The sequence below is a fragment of the Bufo gargarizans genome, chromosome 5, assembly GCF_014858855.1.
Source record: "Bufo gargarizans isolate SCDJY-AF-19 chromosome 5, ASM1485885v1, whole genome shotgun sequence".
Classification (NCBI taxonomy): domain Eukaryota; kingdom Metazoa; phylum Chordata; class Amphibia; order Anura; family Bufonidae; genus Bufo; species Bufo gargarizans.
Window position 1 is genome coordinate 237,821,850 of NC_058084.1, and position 17,351 is coordinate 237,839,200.

Genomic DNA, 17,351 nt, shown 5'->3' on the forward strand with positions numbered 1-17,351 from the left:
AGCAAGGATTAACAGTCAAACAAAACTCAATAATTATTGCACTGATTCTGTAGTTTACAGAAACACTACATATGTGGTCATAAATTGCTGTACAGGCACATGGCATTGCGCAGAAGGAAAGGAATGCCATATGTTTTTTGGGAGGCAGATTTTGCTGGACTTTTTTTGACGCCCCCCTGATGCACCCCTAGAGTAGAAACTCCTAAAAAAGTAACCACATTTTGGAAACTACAGGATAAGGTGACAGTTTTGTTGGTACTATTTTAGGGTAGATATGATTTTTGGTTGCTCTATATTACACTTTTTGTGAGGTAAAGTTTTGGCACTGTTTTTATTTTTTGTTATTTACAATGTTCATCTGATAGGTTAGATCACGTGGTATTTTTATAGAGCAGGTTGTTACGGACGCGACAATACCATGACTTGTTTGTTTCAGCTTTACATAATAAAGCATTTTTGAAAAAAAGATTATTATTTTTGTCTCCACATTCTGAAAGCTGTAGTTTTTACTTTTGGGCGACTGTCTTGTGTATGGGCTAATTTTTTTTTGGGGATGAGATGACTGTTGGTTTGGTACTATTTTAGGGTGTATGACTTTTTGATGGCTTGTTATTATTACACTTTTTGTCATGTAAGGCAGTGTTTCCCAACCAGTGTGCCTCCAGCTGTTGCAAAACTACAACTCCCAGTATGCCTTGACAGCCTTTGGCTGTGCGGGCATGCTGGGAGTTGTAGTTTTGCAACAGCTGGAGGCACACTGGTTGGGAAACACTGATGTAAGGTGACAAAAAATTGCTTTAATTTTTTTCGGTGTTCACCTGAGGGATTAGGTCATGTGATATTTTTATAGAGCAGGTTATTACGGATGCGACAATACCTAATGTCAACTTTTTATTTATTTATATAAGTTTTATACAATATCATTTTTGAAACAAAAAATGTTTTAGTGTCTTCATAGTCTGAGAGCCATAGTTTTATTTATTTTTTGGGCGATTGTCTTAGTTAGGGTATCATTTTTTGTGGGATGAGGTGACTGTTAGATTGGTACGATTCTGGGGGGCATACACCTTTTTGATTGCTTGGTGTTGCAGTTTAAGTGATGTAGCACAGTTTTTTTTATTTAATTTTTTTTAATGGTGTTCATTTGAGGGGTTAGGTCATGTGATATTTTTAAAGAGCCGGTTGATACAGTGGCGGTGATGCCTAAATTGTCTACTTTTCTTTCTTTTCCCTATTTTATTTTATTTTTTTCTTGAAATTTTTGCACTTTTTCCCACTCTGGGACTTCAACTTTTGGGATTCTGATCCCCTTTACAATGCATCACAATACTTCTGCATTGGCTGTAAGTGTATTACAGACTGTAATACACTTACAGCCAGTTTTCCTGTGAGATCCAGGAGGCTGGATCTCACAGGATGCCTAAGGAAGGCATCGTGCTGCCTTCCCTGCCATCTGTTCCCCGTCACAGCAGCACGGGGACCCGATGGAAGCTCTGATACCCGCAAAGGACATCACGGGTGCCGTGGTCAGCGCTGACCGCGGCACATCAAGGGTTAATGCATCGGCATCGGTGATTTCACTGATGCCGGCGCATGCAGCAGGGGTCCGGCTATCAGTGACTTCCGGACTCCTGCCACGGATCGGGCGGGCTTATCTCCTGCACCCGCCTGATCACAGCGCCGTACATGTACGGCGTGGGTCCACTACGGGTTAATGGGACACTGTCACCTGGATTCTACTTACTGAGCTAATGACATCACCACATCAGTCTCCACGATTTACATTAAAATATGCTAGTATTACTGCCCTGTCTTTTATTTGGTCTATAAAATCAGTTTTATTAATATGCAAAGTGCCTCAATAAGGAGCCCAAGGGGACGTCCCACCGGCAGTTGGAGCCCAGCCGCACCCATTTTTTCGGCTCCCAGCACCGCCCCACTGCTAATTTATTCACTCCTCTTCACCGAAGTAAAGCTTGTGCCGCGCCTGTAATCTCGCACATGCGCCCTGGAGACACATGTCAGCGGTGTCCTGCCATTGCTTTTTGGGTTTTGTTATTGCAGCAAACGCAGTGATGGAAAAATTTTGCCTTTAGGCCTCATGCACACGGCCGTTGTTTTGGACCACATCTGAGCTGCAGTTTTTGTGGCTCGGATGCGGACCCATTCATTTCAATGGGGCAGCAAAAGATGTGGACAGCACTCCGTGTGCTGTCCGCATCCTTTACCCCGTTCCGTGGTCCGCAAAAAAAAAAATTAACCTGTCCTATTCTTGTCCGCGTTTTGCGGACAAGAATAGGCAGTTATATTAATGGCTGTCCGTGCTGTTCCGCAAACCGCGGCACGAACGCCATCCGTGCTTTGTGGGTCCGCGATTTGCGGACCGCAAAACACACAACGGTCGTGTGCATGTAACCTTATTCCCGCTGCTCAGTAGGATTATGGGGATAGCAATTTTATATACGGTAACCTTTATTTTTTCCAACAATAAAAGCTTTTTTGAAAAGCTTTTTTTTTCTGCAGGTAGCCTTGTGTAGGAGCTTGTGTCTTGCGGAATGATTTGACATTTTCATTGGTACCATTTTGGGGTACATAGTACTTTTTGATTGTCTGCCTTTTTGTAAGTAAGTCCCACAGTGGTACAAATATGTAAAAAAAAAAAGTGAGTGTTATTTAATATAAAAAAAATAAAGTTTCACGTAAAGAAGGGGGGGAAAAAAGCCCCTTCATCATAAAATAATGTATAATAAAAAATAAAAAGACTGACACTGAAGGTGTCATCCGTTTACAGATTGATGAGGGGGAAGTTGCAGACGAGGTGAGGAGAAAGCTGAGGAGGTGGTGAATTCACTAAAAGAGTTCAAGAGGGGCCTGGATGTATTTCTGGAGTGGGTTGTTGATCCAGGGAGTTATTCTGATTGGAGTCGGGAAGGATTTTTTTTCCCTAAAGTGAGGAAAATTGGCTTCTACCTCAGAGGTGTTTTTTTTTTTTTTTTGCCTTCCTCCGGATGAACTGTATGGACAGATGTTATTTTTCATCCTTATAAACTATATTACTAAGGCCTCATGCACACGACCGTTGTGTGCATCCGTGGCCGCTGTGCCGTTTTCCGTTTTTTTTCGCGGACCCATTGACTTTCAATGGGTCCGTGGAAAAATCGGAAAATGCACCGTTTTGCAGCCGAGGCCGTGATCCGTGTATCCTGTCCGTCAAAAAAATATGACCTGTCCTATTTTTTTGACGGACAACGGTTCACGGACCCATTCAAGTCAATGGGTCCGTGAAAGAACACGGATGCACACAAGATTGGCGTCCGTGATCCGTGGCCGTAGGTTGCTTTCATACAGACGGATCCGAAGATCCGTCTGCATAAAAGCTTTATTCTGATCTAAGTTTTCACTTCGTGAAAACTCATTTCCGACAGTATATTCTAACACAGAAGCATTCCCATGGTGATGGGGACGCTTCTAGTTAGAATACACTGCAAACTTTGTACAAGACTGCCCCCTGCTGCCTGGCAGCACCCGATCTCTTACAGGGGGATATGATAGCACAATTAACCCCTTCAGGTGCGGCACCTAAAGGGGTTAATTGTACTATCCTATTCCCCTGTAAGAGATCAGGGCTGCCAGGCAGCAGGGGGCAGCTCCCCCCCCCTCCCCAGTTTGAATATCGTTGGTGGCACAGTGTGCCCCCACCATCGCCCCCCCCCCCCTCCCTCCCTCTATTGTATTAAATCGTTGGTGGCACAGTGTGCCAACCACCATCGGCCCCCCTCCCTCCCTCTATTGTATTAAATCGTTGGTGGCACAGTGTGCCAACCACCATCGGCCCCCCTCCCTCTATTGTATTAAATCGTTGGTGGCACAGTGTGCCAACCACCATCGCCCCCCCTCCCTCTATAGCAGTCACATTGGTGGCAGTGTGCGGTCTCAACAGTAGAAGATTCATACTTACCTGCTTGCTGCTGCGATGTCTGTGAACGGCCGGGAGCTCCTCCTACTGGTAAGTGAAAGGTCTGTGCGGCGCATTGCTAAAGAACTGTCACTTACCAGTAGGAGGAGCTCCCGGCCGTTCACAGACATCGCAGCAGCAAGCAGGTAAGTATGAATCTTCTACTGTTGAGACCGCACACTGCCACCAATGTTACTGCTATAGAGGGAGGGGGGGGCGATGGTGGTTGGCACACTGTGCCACCAACGATTTAATACAATAGAGGGAGGGAGGGGGGCCGATGGTGGTTGGCACACTGTGCCACCAACGATTTAATACAATAGAGGGAGGGAGGGGGGGCCGATGGTGGTTGGAACACTGTGCCACCAACGATTTAATACATTAGAGGGAGGGAGGGGGGCCAATGGTGGTTGGCACACTGTGCCACCAACGATTTAATACAATAGAGGGAGGGAGGGGGGGGGCGATGGTGGGGGCACACTGTGCCACCAACGATATTCAAACTGGGGAGGGGGGGGGCTGCCCCCTGCTGCCTGGCAGCCCTGATCTCTTACAGGGGAATATGATAGTACAATTAACCCCTTTAGGTGCCGCACCTAAAGGGGTTAATTGTGCTATCATATCCCCCTGTAAGAGATCGGGTGCTGCCAGGCAGCAGGGGGCAGTCTTGTACAAAGTTTGTAGTGTATTCTAACCTGAAGCGTCCCCATCACCATGGGAACGCCTCTGTGTTAGAATATACTGTCGGATCTGAGGTTCACGAAGTAGCTCATATCCGACAGTATATTCTAACATAGAGGCGTTCCCATGGTGATGGGGACGCTTCAAGTTAAAATATACCATCGGATTGGAGAAAACTCCAATCCGATGGTATAAAAGAACTCCAGACTTTACATTGAAAGTCAATGGGGACGGATCCGTTTGAAATGGCACCATATTGTGTCAACATCAAACGGATCCGTCCCCATTGACTTGCATTGTAATTCAGGACGGATCCGTTTGGCTCCGCACGGCCAGGCGGACACCAAAACGACTTTTTTTTCATGTCCGTGGATCCTCCAAAAATCAAGGAAGACCCACGGACGAAAAAACGGTCACGGACCCACGGACCCCGTTTTTGCGGACCGTGAAAAAAAACTGTCGTGTGCATGAGGCCTAACTCTGTAAAACGCAAAAATTAAAAACTGTACTACAACAGCTATTTCGTGGTTACCGTACCTCACAACAAGTATTCAAAAATCATGTGTTCCCCTAAATAGTACCAATAAAACTATCACCTTATCCCGTAATTTCCAAAATGGGGTCACTTTTTGGGCGTTACTACTGTAGTGGTGCATCCGGGGGGCTTCAAATGTGACATGTTATCCTGCAAGTTTATCCAGAGGAAGGCAAAAACAAAAACCTGAGGTAGAAGCCAATTTTCCCCACTTTAGTGGAAAAAAATTCCTTCCTGACTCCAATCAGAATAACTCCCTGGATCAATGACCCATCTCTAGTAGCTATAGTCTGCAATATTACACTGCAGAAATACATCCTTTTGAACTCTTTTAGTGAATTCACCATCACCACCTCTTCAGGCATGGAAGAGTTCCATGGTCCCACTGCTCTTACCGTAAGGAATCATCTATGTTTGGGTAGAAACCTTATTTCCTCCAGGCGCAGAGGATGTCCCCTCGTCACAGAGAATAGGGCCCAATACTGACCCCCTGAGGTACCCCACTAGTTACAGTGACCCAATCTGAGTGTGTACCGTTAATAACCACCCTCTGTTTACATTCACTTAGCAGTTACTTACCCACATACAGACATTTTCCCCCAGTCCAAGCATTCTCCTTTTGTATACTAACCTTTTATGTGGTACAGTGTCAAATACTTTGGAGAAGTCCAGATATACGCCATCCATTGATTCGCCACGGTCAAATCTAGAACTTGCCTCCTCATAGAAACTGATGGTCCCTAAAAACCAGTCCAGCCAAATGGACCCCGTTAATCTTAACTCGAGCAGTGGGATGTTGATATAGAGACAGAACCTTAGATAAAAACAGCGGACCAACACCAATATGGGATAAGGCAGTCTGGATGGCTGGCCATGATATCCGATCGAAAGTCTTTTCGGCATCTATGGACAGGATCATAAGGAGAATCTTATGCAGTTTAGCATAATGGATAATATCAAGGGTCTTAGGGTGTTGTCCCTGGCCTCCTTCCCTGGCACAAATCCAACTTTGTCATTACAAATTAAGGTGGGCAAATGAACATTCACTCTATTCGCCAAGGTCTTAAGATCTACATTTAAAAGTGAAATAGGACGATAACTGGCACATAGGTGTGGGTCCCTACCCAGTTTCAGGATGACAGAAATGTGAGCTTTTGTGGACTGCGCAGGGAAGGGAAGCCTAGGAGACACCGAATTGAAGACTGACAGTAGAACCGGGGACAGGTCGGTTGAGAAAGTTTTGTAAAAGCGGGCAGTAAACCAGTCAGGACCAAGGCTCTTGCCACCGGGCAGCGTTTTGAGCACCAGCTGAAGCACCAGAGGTTTTTTTGAGTAGCAGTCCAGCTACAGCAGGCATCCTCAAACTGCAGCTCTCCAGCTGTTGTAAAACTACAACTCCCACAATGCCCTGCTGTAGGCTGATACCTGTAGGCTGTTCGGGCATGCTGGGAGTTGTAGTTTTGCAACAGCTGGAGGGCTGCAGTTTGAGGATGCCTGAGCTAGAGGAAGAGCTTCTGCTTTTTCATTCCCTTTGGGCTATCTCAGGCTCCGAGGATCTTCTCAAAAATTATTGCAGAGATAATGGCCCACGTGAGGGAGAAGGACATGGTAATCATTCCCTACTTGAACGATTTTCTTCTTGTCGCCCGGTCAAGTCAGATCCTACAGGGACAGGTTGCCTGGTTAAGGGAAGTTCCGGACATTCTAGGGTGGGATATAAATCTGGATTCCAATTTATGTCCAAGTCAAGGTGCAGCTTTTTATGGATGATCCTAGATTCCAGATCTGAGGTGCCTGTTGCCCCTACAGAAGGCTCTTCTGATCAGGTCGAGGGGTTCAGCTCTTTCTCTCACGTCAGTCGGTTTCCTTGAGGAAGGCCATGTCTCTGCTGGGTCTCATGACTGCTGCTATTCTGGGGGTAGAGTGGGCCCAGTATCAAGGCCTCTCCAGCTTAAGATTCTGGAAGATTGGGAAAGATGTGTCCTCTTTGGATGCAGGGATCTCTCTATAACCTCAGACTCTGAGTACTTTGGGGTGGTGGATGGATCTGCTAAATCTACAGGGAGGTGTTCCTTCGCTCAGGGAATCGGTCCTCCCCTTGACCACGAATGCCAGGCCATATAGAGCTGGGACGACAATTCTCTGTCTCGGTCTCATAATTTCAAGGGACTGAATGTAATCTGTTTAGCCTTGGTGCATAGTCTCCCAATCATCAGAGGCAGAAACATGAGTGTTTAATTAGAATGACAGCAGTGGACTATATCAACAGGCAGGAAGGTACCAGATCTCCGGGTCTTATGTCCCTTAGTCTCCAAATTTTCAGTCTGGAAGAAACTTCTCTATTATCTCTTTCTGCAGTACATCTAAGGCTGCTTTCACACTAGCGTTCGGGTGTCCGCTCGTGAGCTCCGTTTGAAGGGGCTCACGAGCGGACCCGAACGCAGCCGTCCAGCCCTGATGCAGTCTGAATGGAGCGGATCCGCTCAGACTGCATCAGTCTGGCGGCGTTCAGCCTCCGCTCCGCTCGCCTCCGCACGGACAGGCGGACAGCTGAACGCTGCTTGCAGCGTTCGGGTGTCCGCCTGGCCGTGCGGAGGCGTGCGGATCCGTCCAGACTTACAATGTAAGTCAATGGGGACGGATCCGTTTGAAGATGCCACAATGTGGCTCAATCTTCAAGCGGATCCGTCCCCCATTGACTTTACATTGAAAGTCTGGACGGATCCGTCCCAGGCTATTTTCACACTTTTTTTTGCTAATATAATGCAGACGGATCCGTTCTGAACGGAGCCTCCGTCTGCATTATTATGAGTGGATCCGTTCAGAACGGATCCGCCCGAACGCTAGTGTGAAAGTAGCCTAAGAGGAACAGACCATGTTAAAGCAGATTTCCTCAGCTGTCATCTGTGCCAAGGGGAATGGTCCCTAGACCAGGGAATATTCAATCTGATTACAGCCTTATGGGCTGTCCCAGAGAGATCTTTTTCCACTAGGTTAAACAGAAATGTAGAGAGGTTTTATTTTCCCTTTCCCCAAAGGACCATCCAAAGGCAGTGGACACATTGGCTCAATCCTTGGAGCTGGGCCTTTTATATGCCTTTCTCCCTCTAAATCTGTTACAGAGGGTCCTCGAAAGATAAGGGAAGAGAGTGCCACGGTGATAGTAATAGCCCTTTTTTTTGGTTAAGGAGGATTTCGTTTTCTTGGCTCCGCAAGATGTCGATAGCGACCCCTTGGGTTCTTCCCGAATCCCTGGAACTTCTGACTCTGGGGCCAATCTTTCACCCAGAAGTAAAAAATCTTCACCTGTCTGGCTGTTGAAAGGGAAATTTTGAGGAAGAGAAGGCTCTTTGAGGATGTTATAACCATTCTGTTGGCAAGTCGTAAGAAGGTCACTTCTGATATCTATTTGAGAGTTTGGAGGGCTTTCTACAGATTTCCCGATAGACCAGTGGATGTGCCAAATGTTCCAGATATTCCACTTTTATTGTGTGTGGGTTTTTTTTGTTTTGTTTTTTATAGGAGGGATGGAGAAAAAAAGCTTAGACCTAGCACTATGAAAGTGCAGATTTCAGCATAAAGTGCCTTGTTTGTTAGGGTATTTTCACACTTGGGGCTGAGAAGTCAAGCAGGCAGTTCCATCAAAAAACATGTGCAAAGTCATGGCATTTGTCAGACGGATCCGGATGCAGATCTGGATGCAATCAAATGCATTGAAATGCTGGATCCTTCTCTCCGGTATAAACGGATCCGGTATAAATGTATCTAAATTATCCCCGGTGTGTAAAAATAGGGTGCTTCCTGGGAATTTAAACTTTGTGATTTCAGCTCTCCCTTTATATCCCTATGAGCCTATCAGTACGATTTCCCCAAAGATGCTATCCCTTAAGCTTTCCTTTCTCTTAGCCATTACCTCCGCTAGGAGAGTTAGTGAGATCGCTGCGCTTTCCATTGACCAGCCTTACTTGGTGATCTTGGAGGATCTGGTGGTGATTTCTCCTGATCCTTCTTCTTTTTTCTTTTTTCTTTTTTTTTAAACCACCAAAGGTCTCTTCCTAGTTTCACTGTTCCCAAGAGATAGTTTTACCCTCCTTCTGCGCTTCTCCAATAAACCTGCTGGACTGCTCACTTAATGGGCAGAGAGGGATTCCGCTTCTATAGAACAGATTTGTATGGCAGCAACCTGGAGTTTCCCGCATTTGTTTTTCAATCACTATAGACCAGGGGTAGGCAACCTCCGGCACTCCAGCTGTTGTGAAACTACAACTCCCAGCATGCATACTTGCTCTGCTCTTCTAAGAACTTACATAGAAATAAATGGAGCATGCTGGGAATTGTAGTTTCACAACAGCTGGAGTGCCGAAGGTTGCTGATCCCTGCTATAGACTTTAGCTTCCTTGTAATGAGGGCCTTACATTTGGCCGTAAGGTGCTTCAAGCAGTTTTCACACCCTAGATTAAATTCTTGCCTAGTCTCCAGGGGTGCTGTCATAGGCGATGGGGAAAAATTAGATCACACTTACCGGTAATCGGTTTTCTTTGAGCCTTTGACAGCACCCGGTTAATTCCCTTCCCGTAATGACAACATATCAATTTTTGTGTTTTTTTTGCTTGAGGTAATGATTATAAAAAAAAATCCATTGTAATAGTGCCTGTTCTTGTCTGCAAAACGGTCATGTGCATGCTCCCTAACGATTTATATTCAGAACAACCACATATCATCTTAACCTCAGACATACTGTGTCATACAATGTGACACTTTCACAGCTGTAATTTTACTTCACATGATTTTATTTTGGATTGTAGAAAACCATATTAGCACATGCTATTTCATATGATAAACATTTCAGCCCCAGGCATTTATTAAAAAACTAGATACATGTAATGTAATGATACTAATTGACAAATGCGGTCTGATTGTTTTCCCCCCTCCTTTTGTTTCCTTCGGTTATTTCATTTGCATTAATTCTGATCAACCTAATGAATATTTTCTGCCTAAATATGTTGTTTTAAGGTGGCATTCAGCACACATTCATTTAAAATACATTGAGAAATGACTGCTAATAAAATATAACACCACATACCTATTACATCCAGTTATGTCTCTTCTGTTGTAGACATTCTCTTTCCTCCTCTTCTCCAATTGGACCATACAACCTTGACCACTTTTCTTTTTATTCCGCATCTCGACTTGTGTTTGGCAGACATCTTAGGGGCTGTTTACATCTAGTACGTCAAGTGGACGTACTAGAAAAACAGAAAAAATTTAAAGAAATAAACCCATAGACTATAATTGTGCAAACGTAGTTCAAAAGTGAATACTTTTGACTCATTGTCTTTTTTCTTTTTTGTGCAGGATAGTATAATGTAGCATATCACGCTTTTCTGTCTTGCAAAAAATACAGATAGAAACTTACACTTTTTTTTACATTGCAGTGAATGGAAGACTAATGAATGTTTCTATCCGTTAAACATATCCGTTATTATCCAGATACTTCCTACTTCCTTTGATATATTTAAAATCTTTATTTAAAAAAAGGTTTCACAAAAATGGATACATTTTTGTTAAAAAATATGGACACAAACATATTGAAACATATGCACATCTGTCAAACATATCTGTAAAATTAAAAACATAGGTAGCCACGTACTTTTCTATATTTTTTGCTGTATTTCTAAATGTATCCGCTTGGTGTACAGCAAAAACGAGATGTAAACAGCCTCTTAGATTCCTCACTTTTACTTCATCCTCCCGCTCCTGGTGCCTCAACATTGTCATCCTGCTGCTACCCCCAGTGCTGTGTCCGCTGTGCTCCCCAATGCCCTCAAATACTATACTGCTAAAATAGTGCCATACAGATAGTCCTCTCTTAACCCTTTAATGTCAAGGTCTATTTTCATTATTTTTTTTCCTCCCCATCGTTCCAATGACCATAACTTTATTTTTCCGTTAACATAGCTATACGAGGGCTTATTTTTGGCAGGATACAATGCATTTTTTAATGCCACTACTTAATTTACCATATGTTGGAAAATGGGAAAAAATTGTGTGGCAAAATTGAAATAACAAACAAATTCTGCCAGGGTTTTCTGTGTTTTGACATCACAGCGTTCACTGTGCACTAAAAATGACCCAACGTCTTTATTCTGCGGCTCAATACGAATACGGCGATTCCAAACTTATATTTTATTATTTATTTTTTTACTACTTTAAAAAAAAAACTTTTAAGAAAATTCTAACGTTTCGATGAGATAACTGGGTTACCATTTTTTCGATCCTGGGCTGCGTTGCTGCGTATTCGAGTATCACAGTTCCCTCAGCAGCACAGGGGAGAAGGAAGCAGTCTCTCCCTTCCCCTGTGCCGCCGCTGCCAATGAGGAGAGACTGGAGTAGGAGGGGCGGGCGCACTGCACCACCAATGAAAGTTAACTTCTAATACAAATGCAGGAGGTGGCAGAATCACATAGCTGGCCACACCTGAGGGGTTAACTGCGGATGATCGCAGGATGCCGGCTATGTGATTCTGCCGGCACGGCCTCCTGTATTAAAGGTTAACTATCATTGGTGGTGCAGTGCGCCCGAATCCCCCCTAGTATTAAAATCATTGGTGGTAGTGGCCACATGGTCCCCTCCCCTCCTCATTGGTGGCAGTGGCAGCTTCTGATCGGAACCCGATCAGAGCCCGATCTGAGCTACTAAAGCCCTGGCTGCCATGGTAAGCTCCCTGCTGCCGTGTGCACTATGCCCAGGGCAGCAGTGAGAGTGTGAAGTCTATTAACCCTAATAGAGCTGTTAGAGTGAATAGGACAATGGATGAAAAGATCCCAGGTTCTAGCACCTAAGGGGGGGGATATGGTTAATATATAGTTTTAAAAAAACACACACCCCAAAATATTAAATATAAGTCACCACTACCAATTTTCAATATAAAATATATAAACAATAAATAAACAAATCACACATTGCCACATCCGAAAAGTCCAAACTATTAAAATATAAAAAATCCTATGCGGTGAACGCCAGAACAGAAAAAAATTAAGAAACTGCGTGATTCGACATTTTTTAGTCGCCTTGTCCCCCCAAAAAATAGGTTTGGACTGTTCGATTATGAGCCAGAAGTTCTAAAAATTGCTGAATGTATGCGTCTCCCCCCGCGTGGTATTGATTGATATAGACTCTCGCAGGTACTGAAAGTCAAAATTTGGGTATCAAAACAACCCTAGTTACGACCTTTTCAGATTCGGCGATACCTAATAAGTTTATGGCGCTCCGTTGGCCATACAGCAGTTTACGGCCACATTTTTATATTAGGTTTTTCTGTAAACTGCAGAATGAGGGTAATATATATTGAGGTTTTTTTTTGGCTGTTACAGGAAATAATGAATAAAAATTGAAAATCTGCCCAAAATTTTAAATTTAGAAATGTTATCTCCATTTTCCTTTAATTCTTGTGGAACACCTAAAGGGTTAACAGTTTGTAAAATCAGTTTTGACTAACTTGAGGGGTGTATTTTTAATTTATGCATAGTTTCTGCTATGTAAGCCCCCACACAATGACTTCAAAACTGAACTGGTCTTTAAAAAAAGTGCTTCTACAATTATAAAATTTCATTTTCCATATGTCTACTTTATGTTGGCATCATTTTGTAAATGTAAAGTAATAACCGTTTTGTGAAGTATCACTATCTGCCTTAAAAGCAGAGAAATTCTAATATTGAAAATTGTGAATATTTCCAAATGTTCAGGAAACTTAGGATTTTTTTTATTGATTTTTTATTTTATTTTTAAAGTTGATTTTATATTGACTAAATTTACCAATATTATGAACTACAAGAAAATAGTATCAGAATGGCTTGGATAAGTAAGTGTTCCAAAGTTATTACCACATAAAGTGACACATGTCAGATCTCCAAAATTTCACCTGTTCCTTAAGGTGACAAATTGCTTGGTACTGAAGGGGTAAAACACTTTCATTTGTTCATCTGAGACTTTTTTTTCAAGTTATGATGCTTTTTCTTAACCCGTTTGCTACGCCCATGCAGCAGGCAGCCATGGCCAGTAGGTATGAAAAGATCCCAGGTTCTAGCCCCTGCGACTAATTATTGTGCAGCTAATTAGACCTGCGGCTAATTACCGTGACCGGCAGTAATGCCGATCGCGGTAATTAAAGGTTTTAGATGCCATGATCAAGTGAGATTCCTACCGATGCCCCGTGCGGCCAATGTGGGCATCGGTAGTTGCGCTGAACACTGTAAGCCTCGCCGACGGGGCTTTAAAGAGGACCTTTCACCGATCCTGACATTGTGAACTAAGTATATAGACATGGAGAGTGGTGCCCGGGGATCTCATTGCACTTACTATTATCCCTGGGCGCCACTCCGTTCTCCCACTATGCCCTCCGGTGTCTTCGGTCACTAAGTTATAGTAGGCAGAGTCTGCCCTTGTTCTGCTGTAGCGCTGGCCAATCGCATTGCAGAGCTCACAGCCTGGGAGAAAATAACCTGCGCTAGAGCAGAACAAGGGCAGACTCCGCCTACTATAACTTAGTGACCAAAATCTCTGCCTACTATAACTTGGTGACCGAAGATACCGGAGGGCATAGTGGGAGAACAGAGTGGCGCCCAGGGATAATAGTAAGTGCAGTGAGATCCCCGGGCGCTGCTCTCCATGTCTGTATACTTAGTTCACAATGTCAGGATCGGTGAAAGGTCCTCTTTAAAGAGGACCTTTCACCGATTTTTACACTGTGAACTAAGTATACAGACATGTAGAGCGGCGCCCGGGGATATCACTGCACTTACTATTATCCCCGGGCGCCACTCCGTTCTCCTGCTATTCCCTCCGGTATATCCGCTCACTAAGTTATAGTAGGCGGAGATTTCAGTCCCAAAGTTATGGTAGGCGGAGTCTGCCCTTGTTCTGCTCTAGCGCAGAGCTCACAGCCTGGGAGGTTATTTTCTGTGAGCTCTGCAATGCGATTGGCTAGCGCTACAGAAGAACAAGGGCAGACTCCGCCTACTATAACTTTGGGACTGAAATTATAACTAGTAAGCGGAGATACCGGTGGGCATAGTGGGAGAACGGAGCGGCGCCCGGGGATAATAGTAAGTGCAGTGAGATCCCCGGGCGCCGCTTTACCTGTCTGTATACTTAGTTCACAGTGTAAAAATCTGTGAAAGGTCCTCTTTAACCCCTTAGGGACACAGCCTTTTTACACCTTAGGACCAGGCCATTTTTTGAAAATCTGACCAGTGTCACTTTAAGTGCTGATAACTTTAAAACGCTTTGACTTATCCAGGCCATTCTGAGATTGTTTTTTCGTCACATATTGTACTTCATGACACTGGTAAAATAAAGTTAAAAAAATATTTTTTTTTGCATAAAAAAAGTCAAATTTACCAAAAATTGGGAAAAATTTGCAAATTTCAAAGTTTCAGTTTCTCTACTTCTGTAATACATAGTAATACCCCCAAAAATTGTGATGACTTAACATTCCCCATATGTCTACTTCATGTTTGAATTATTTTGGGAATGATATTTTATTTTTTGGGGATGTTACAAGGCTTAGAAGTTTAGAAGCAAATCTTGAAATTTTTCAGAAATTTACAAAAACCCAATTTTTAGGGACGAGTTCAGGTCTGAAGTCACTTTGCGAGGCTTACATAATAGAAACCACCCAAAAATGACCCCATTCTATAAACTACACCCCTCAAGGTATTCAAAACTGATTTTACAAACTTTGTTAACCCTTTAGGTGTTGCACAAGAGTTATTGGCAAATGGGGATGAAATTTGAGAATTTCCTTTTATTGCCTAATTTTCCATTTTAACCCATTTTTTCCACTAACAAAGCAAGGGTTAACAGTCAAACAAGACTGTATCTTTATTGCCCTGACTCTGCCGTTTACAGAAACACCCCATATGTGGCCGTAAACTACTGTACGGCCACACAGCGGGGCGTAGAGTGAAAGGTGCGCCGTATGGTTTTTGGAAGCCAGATTTTGCTGGACTGGTTTTTTGACACCATGTCCCATTTGAAGCCCCCTGATGCACCCCTAGAGTAGAAACTCCATAAAAGTGACCCCATCTAAGAAACTACACCCCTCAAGGTATTCAAAACTGATTTTACAAACTTTGTTAACCCTTTAGGTGTTGCACAAGAGTTATTGGCAAATGGGGATGAAATGTGAGAATTTCATTTTTTTGCCTAATTTTCCATTTTAACCCATTTTTTCCACTAACAAAGCAAGGGTTAACAGCCAAACAAGACTGTATCTTTATTGCCCTGACTCTGCCGTTTACAGAAACACGCCATATGTGGCCGTAAACTACTGTACGGCCACACAGCGGGGCGTAGAGTGAAAGGTGCGCCGTTTGGTTTTTGGAAGGCATGTTTTGCTGGACAGTTTTTTTGACACCATGTCCCATTTGAAGCCCCCTGATGCACCCCTAGAGTAGAAACTCCATAAAAGTGACCCCATCTAAGAAACTACACCCCTCAAGGTATTCAAAACTGATTTTACAAACTTTGTTAACCCTTTAGGTGTTGCACAAGATTTAATAGAAAATAGAGATACAATTTCAAAATTTCACTTTTTTGGCAGATTTTCCATTTTAATATTTTTTTTCCAGTTACAAAGCAAGGGTTAACAGCCAAACAAAACTCATTATTTCTGGCCCTGATTCTGTAGTTTACAGAAACACCCCATATGTGGTCGTAAACTGCTGTACGGGCACACGGCAGGGCGCAGAAGGAAAGGAATGCCATACGGTTTTTGGAAGGCAGATTTTGCTGGACTGGTTTTTTTGACACCATGTCCCATTTGAAGCCCCCCTGATGCACCCCTAGAGTAGAAACTCCAAAAAAGTGACCCCATTTTAGAAACTACGGGATAGGGTGGCAGTTTTGTTGGTACAAGTTTAGGGTACATATGATTTTTGGTTGCTCTATATTACACTTTTTGTGCGGCAAGGTAACAAGAAATTGCTTTTTTTGGCACAGTTTTTTTTTTTTTTTGTTATTTACACCATTCATCTGACAGGTTAGATCATGTGGTAATTTTATAGAGCAGGTTGTCACGGACGCGGTGATACCCAATATGTATACAATTTTTTTTATTTATGTACGTTTTACACAATAATTTCATTTTTAAAACAAAAAAAATGTTTTAGTGTCTCCATAGTCTAAGAGCCATAGTTTTTTAAATTTTTGGGCGATTATCTTAAGTAGGGTCTCATTTTTTGTGGGATGAGATGACGGTTTGATTGGCACTATTTTGGGGTGCACATGACTTTTTGATTGCTTGCTATTACACTTTTTGTGACGGAAGATGACAAAAAATGGCTTTTTTTACACCGTTTTTATTTTTTTACGGTGGTCATCTGAGGGGTTAGGTCATGTGATATTTTTATAGAGCCAGTGAATACGGACGCGGCGATACCTAATATGTATACTTTTTTATTTATTTATGTAAGTTTTACACAATGATTTCATTTTTGAAACAAAAGAAATCATGTTTTAGTGTTTCCATAGTGTAAGAGCCATAACTTTTTCAGTTTTTGGGCGATTATCTTGGGTAGGGTATGATTTTTGCGGGATGAGATAACGGTTTGATTGTTACAATTTTGGCATAGATGCGACTTTTTTGATCACTTTTATTACCTTTTTTGGGAAGTAAGGTGGGCAAAATTCCAATTTCATCATAGTTTTTAATTTTTAATTTTTATGGCGTTCACCGTTCGGGTAAAGTAACATTACCGTTTTATAGATCAGGTCGTTACGGACGCGGCGATACCAAACATGTGTAGGGAATTTTATTTCTTTCATTTTTAATCAGTGATAAATGTGTTTTTTGATTTTTACTTTATTTTTCACTTTTTTCACTTTTTTTTTGACCCAGACCCACTTGGTTCTTGAAGATCCAGTGGGTCTGATGTCTACATAATACAGTACAGTACAATATATAGTACTATACTGTATTTTACACTTTGTCTGAACAGATCTATGCCTTTCAGCATAGATCTGTTCAGCACCATGGACAGCAGGACGCCTGAGCAGGCGTCCTGTTGTCATGGGAACCTTCCCCGTCTGCTCAGTAGTGGCCAGAGCTGCGCAGACGGGGAAGGGTAAGGACGGGGCTCTGGGGGGGCTGTCTGGGTGCTCTCTCCCTCTCCATTCGGG

The 17,351-nt window shown here is 43.1% G+C and overlaps 1 protein-coding gene across 1 annotated transcript in view; it reads left to right on the top strand.

The window, feature by feature from the left end:
• The window catches only part of TEX10 (testis expressed 10), a 184,509-nt gene that overhangs the window by 122,539 nt on the left and 44,619 nt on the right, over positions 1-17,351 (top strand). The gene's annotated exons all lie outside the window — the stretch shown is intronic.